This window comes from Nannospalax galili, unplaced genomic scaffold, assembly GCF_000622305.1.
Source record: "Nannospalax galili isolate Female #2095 unplaced genomic scaffold, S.galili_v1.0 scaffold567, whole genome shotgun sequence".
Lineage (NCBI taxonomy): Eukaryota > Metazoa > Chordata > Mammalia > Rodentia > Spalacidae > Nannospalax > Nannospalax galili.
Genome location: NW_008357638.1, coordinates 2,512,477 through 2,518,116, shown reverse-complemented (window position 1 = coordinate 2,518,116; position 5,640 = coordinate 2,512,477). Strand labels below are relative to the sequence as shown.

General features: G+C 44.0%; 2 protein-coding genes across 4 annotated transcripts in view; one reads left to right on the top strand and one right to left on the bottom strand.

Annotated features, from left to right (window-relative positions):
* Txnl1 (thioredoxin like 1) overlaps positions 1-4,953 on the bottom strand; it is a 64,437-nt gene extending 59,484 nt beyond the window's left edge. The window contains exon 1 of the mRNA XM_029557317.1: positions 4,828-4,953. The gene's annotated coding sequence lies outside the window, so the exon portion shown is untranslated. The remainder of the gene's footprint in view (positions 1-4,827) is intronic.
* Positions 4,954-5,401: 448 nt separating this feature from the next.
* The window catches only part of Wdr7 (WD repeat domain 7), a 359,330-nt gene continuing 359,091 nt past the window's right edge, over positions 5,402-5,640 (top strand). For all 3 annotated transcript variants that reach the window (XM_008855378.2, XM_008855377.2, XM_008855376.2), the window contains exon 1: positions 5,402-5,617. The gene's annotated coding sequence lies outside the window, so the exon portion shown is untranslated. The remainder of the gene's footprint in view (positions 5,618-5,640) is intronic.

The window sequence follows — 5,640 nt, the reverse complement described above, 5'->3', positions numbered from 1 at the left end:
AATTGTTGATTCTTTGTATTGTTTTCTTTGATTCAATTTCATTGATTTCTGCCTTGATTTTTGTTATTTCTTCTTGTCTGGCTGGGTTGGGTTTTGTTTGCTGTTGCTTTTCAAGTGTGTTGAGTTGCAATATTATGTCATTTATTTGTGTTCTTTCTGATTTTTTTGATGTAGTCACTTAGAGCTATAAACTTCCCTCTAAGGACTGCTTTCATTGTGTCCCAGAGGTTTTGTTGTGTTGTATTGTCCTTTTCATTTAGTTCCAGGAATACTTTTATTTCTTTCTTAATTTCTCTTTTGACCCATTCATCATTTAGGAGTGTGTTGTTTAATCTCCATGTGTTCATGTGGTGATTAGGGCTTCTTCTGGTGTTGATTGTAAGCTTTATTGTATTGAATGCATTGAATTATTTCAATCTTTTTGTATTTGTTGAGGTTTGTTTTGTGCCCCAGTACATGGTCGATTTTGGAGAAGGTTCCATGGGGTGCTAAATAGAAAGTATGCCCTTTGGTGCTTGGGTGGGATACTCGGTAGATGTCTCTTAAGTCCATTTGATATATGGTATTGTTTAATTCAGATGTCTCTCTGTTACCTCTCTGCCCTGTTGACCTATCTAATGGAGACAGTGGCGTTTTGAAGTCCCCAATTATTAATGAGCTAGGATTAATCTGGGTCTTAAAGTCCTGTAGTAATGTTTTTATGACGTTGGGTGCAGCAGAGTTTGGTGAATATATGTTCATGATTGTAATATCTTCTTGATTCATTGTTCCTTTGATCAGAATGAAGTGGCCCTCTTTGTCTCTTCTGATTAGTTTTAGTTTAAAGTCTATTATGTCAGATATTAGAATTGCTATGCCTGCTTTTTTCTTAGTGCCATTTGCTTGGTATATTTTTTTCCATCCTTTCACTTTGAGATAGTGTCTATCCTTGAAAGTGAGATGAGTTTCTTGCAGATAACAAATAGATGGTTTTTGTTTCTTAATCCATTCACCTAGCCTGTGTGTTTTGACTGGGGAGTTCAGGCTGTTAATATTTATAGTTATTTATGAAAGATGAGTATTGAATCCTATCATTTTTATTTCTGTTTACGTTATTGATACAGCTGTACGTTTCCACAGTTATACCTTCATTGGATTTCTTTCTGAAACCCCTTGGGCACAGTCATTTCTTTCTTCAGCTCTTTGTATTGCTTCCAGAACTCTCTGAAGGGTTGGTTTTGTGGACATGAATTCCTTCAGCCTATTTATGTCATGGAAAATTTTTCTTTCCCCTTTGACTATAATACAGATTTTGGCTGGGTAAAGTAATCTGGGTTGGTATCTCTGTTCATTTAGAACTGGGGATACTTTGGCCCAGGTTCTTCTGGCTTTCATAGCTTGCACTGAAAAGTCAGATATAATTCTAATGGGTTTTCCTTTATATATGACTTGTTTCTTTTGTAGCTTTCAGTATTGTCTCTTTGTTTTGTACATTTAGTGTTTTTACTATGATGTGCTGTGGAGTGTTTCTTTTCTGGTCCTGTCTGTTTGGTGTTTATATGCTTCTTGTATTTGTATGGGCATGTGTTTCTTTAATTTTGGTAAATTTTCTTCTACAATTTTGTTGAGGATCTGGTCCATGCTATTATCTTGGGATTCTTCTCCTTTCTGTATGCCTATGATTCGTAAGTTTGGTCTTTTTATGGTGTCACAGAATTTCTCCATATTCCATTCTTGTGATTTCTCAAATTTTTCCGAATCTTTGCTTGAGTGGTCTAGCTCATTCACTTTATCTTTCAGTCTTGATACTCTGTTTTCCATTTCATTCATCCTATTGGTGAGGCTTTCTCCTGTCCTTTCTAATTGGCTTACTGAGTGTTTCACTTCCTTCTTCATTTCAGCCAGAGTATTCTTCAACATTTCTCTTTTCTGAATTCATTTAGAAGTTTATCCTTATCTTCCTTCAGTTCTTTGATTTCTTTGTGTGTTCTTTAAATTCACTGAATTCCTTTATCATGTTTATAATTGTTCTTTTCAGTTCCATGTCCTCCATTATCTTTAGGGGGTTCTCATTGTAGTCCTCTAGAGGACTGTTGGTATTTGGTGGGGTATGTTATTTTGGTTTTTTTCATGTTATTTTTTCTCTGTGATTTTGACATGTGGATTTCTTTTGTAGTTTCTGATTCTTATGTGAGACTCAAGCCTTCAAGTTTAGGTCTGCTTCTTTTCGTGAACTTTATATGTCTTTGTGGTTTACTTTTAGGGCATGAAAAGCTGGTTTGTCTAAGGTTCCAGGTCTCTCTTTTGGTTTTGTATTGGAGTGGCCAGACTGCTTTTGTTTTCAGGAGTTCTCACAGAGGCCCAAATCAGATGAGGGTCAGATGCTCTCAGGCGTTCTCCTAAGGTCTGGATCCCTCTAAGAAGGATATTTGCCTCAGGAATTTGGGGGTTGGTCTGGGCTGCAAGCTGGGTCCAGGAAAGATGGTGGTCTAGGGCACCTGGTGGCTGTATCACTCAGAGATGCAAAGGCAGATGGGGGCAGGAAGTGGCCCCAAAGGCTCTTGAGGACTGCCCTGAGGAGCTGGGTTGGTCTGGATGTAAAGGATCAGGAAGAAGTAAGGTCAGCCCCTGCTTCCCAGAAAGACGCTGGAGGGTGGTACAGGCCCAGCGAAGTAGAGGGAGGTGAGGGCGGGGCCAGGCCCAGAGTGCTCCTGGGGATCCAAGAAGGCACTGAGTTGGTCTGGATGAAAAGGATCAGGAAGCAGTAGTGTTTCCCCAGGTGTCTGGGGCCCCAAGACAAGAAATGGGACTGGACCCAAGCTAGGAGGAGAGACCAGTGGGGAAGATTTTTTTTTTTTTAATGTGTATGAATGTAATGCCTGCATTTAGGTAGGTGCACCCATGTCCTGCAATGCCTATGGAGGTCAGAAGAGGGAGTCAGATCCCCTAGAACTGGAGTTGCAGACAGTTGTTAGCCGCCACATGGGTGCTGGGAATTGAACCCATGTCCTCTGCAAGAGCAGTCAGTGATCTTAACCACTGAGCCATCTCTCCAGGCCCATAACTCCTTCATTCTTAAGAAGGTACTTGAAGCTATAAATTATTGAATTAAGCCTGGGATGGTGGCGCATGCCTTTAGTCCCAGCACTCTAGAGGCAGAGGCATGAAGATCTCCGTGAGTTCAAGGCCAGCTGATGATATAGGGAGACCCTGTCTCAAAAATGCAAATATATATATATAATTGAAATAATATTTGTTAGAGTAATTTCTAGAGTGCATAATTCCTTTACAAATCAAACAAATTTTAATGTAGGCTAATATTATCTTGTGATAAACACTCAGATTTCCTATTTTTCCAAAAAGCTCCTATAAACTGTGATGGAGGACAATGAACTTAGTGGTATAAATGTATTGACATTCACAGGAAGGAGCTGACTGAGAATTTACTTTAGTCAACATGATTCCCCATCCACCAGCACCTGGAGGCAGAGGCAGGTAGATCTCTGTGAGTTCAGGCTAGCCTGGTTTAAATAGTAAGTTCCAGGCCAGCCATGCTACATCATGATATCCTGTTCCAAGAAAACAAATCAAAAACCAAAAATCAAATAAAAAAACAAAAGTAGAACATCACAGAATTCAATCCACAGTCCTAGGCCACCAGAATTATGGATTTTCAAGTGTTCTATTGGTGTGTTTCAGGAGAGATGTTCAGGCTAGGGAGGAAGGTTTGCCTTTGGCCACAATAAGGAACTGTTAACAGGGTGCCTTAATTTTAAGCAAACCAACACTAAGCACCTTTTTGCCAAATTAGTGAGGAAACTGTATTATCTGAAGGAGCTGAGGAGCTCATTCTGCCCTGCTTGAATTCCTTAGTCCCATGCTTCAGGCTCAGCATCCAATATGATGCTGTCAGTGGAGGTGTGTTCTGGGGAGTTCCTTGTAGCTTGTAAGAACTGGAGACTCTCAGAACTTACCTCAGCCCTGTTACCGGAAAGTCAGAGACCAGCAGCCAAAGTCAGGTGAGGAGAGGGATTTAGTTTTATGCTGAAGGACTGACCCATAGATCCTTCTGTAGAGGAGCCAGTCCCCCCCTCCGGTTTTAGGGGTTTTTATATTTATGTGAGGAAATACAAGTGAAAGACAAAGCAACACATAGGTGGCAATTAAGTAAAAGGTACCTGTGATAATTAAGTAAGTTAAGGTATGGCAGCAGTGGTTACAAAGACTTCTGTCCAGGTCAACCATAGGGGGGCAGGATGGAGAAAGACTCCAGCTTATCTCCCCAGTCTTATCTGTGTCTAGGAGCTCTTCCTGCTCCAGAGTTCTTAATTACCATCACATTGCAAAAGCTTTCCACCTCATAATAGACCTACTGAGCCAGAAACTTAACTATATCAAGTGCCTTCTGTACACAGTAACTTTTGAGGACTGCAGGATTCTTCCCTAAATCGAAAGAACTTATGGGGGCAGGGGGAAATAATCCATGGAATGAATACCTTTTGTATCTTTTTAACAAAACATAAACAACGAAGGCGCAGTTTTCCTTTGGCTGTTATTCATTCAGTCATTCATTCACTCATTCATTCATTCACTCATTCAACCAACGAGCTGCCCACACTGGACTATATCTATCCCTCTCCTCCACAGCAGTGTTGCACAAGGTCGACAACTGCGGAGCTCTGTTACTTCTCTATCTGGTCCTCCAGATCTAGACAGTAAAGTTCATAGAGCTTTAGACATAAAGCTCTCTTTAGCACAGAGACATAAAGTTCAGAGAATAGAAGGAAACAGTAACAAACACTGTCCAGTCGCCAGAGCCGAGACGTGGGGTACCAGTCGTAAACTTACAGCATCCTGGCCCAGGGAAGACCTGATTCCTACACTGTCCATCCCAGCCTCGCTTCCTTCTCGCTCATCTGAACAAGAGAACTGGAGGTGAAAAGAGACTTCCCACACCCATCATGGCGGAGGCTCACTCCCTGCCCGGTGGGTTGCCATCCGGTCTCCATAGTTACCAGGCGGCGCCTGCGGAGCCTGGGCTGTTCCCGCCCCCTCGTTTTTGCGACAGTTGCATCGCACTTCACGGCAGTTGAGGCCGGTGTCAGCTGATTTACTGCGGCGGCGGCGGCGGCACCTTGCAACTCGGCGGGCGGGGAGAGGGCGGGCAGGGCGTGATCCTGGCCCAGGGAAGACCTGATTCCTACACTGTCCATCCCAGCCTCGCTTCCTTCTCGCTCATCTGAACAAGAGAACTGGAGGTGAAAAGAGACTTCCCACACCCATCATGGCGGAGGCTCACTCCCTGCCCGGTGGGTTGCCATCCGGTCTCCATAGTTACCAGGCGGCGCCTGCGGAGCCTGGGCTGTTCCCGCCCCCTCGTTTTTGCGACAGTTGCATCGCACTTCACGGCAGTTGAGGCCGGTGTCAGCTGATTTACTGCGGCGGCGGCGGCGGCGGCACCTTGCAACTCGGGCGGGGAGAGGGCGACGGGCAGGGCGTGCGGTCCCCAGGGATCACCGACCCGCGGTGGTGCCCGCCTCGTCCTCTTCACGTGCGCTCCTGGCCTTGGCTTCCCGGACCCTAGCGCCCACCATGGCTCCCACAGGCAGGATCACGGCGTGAGGTGAAGCTGTGACAGGTACGTGCTTTGCAGCCTCCCCC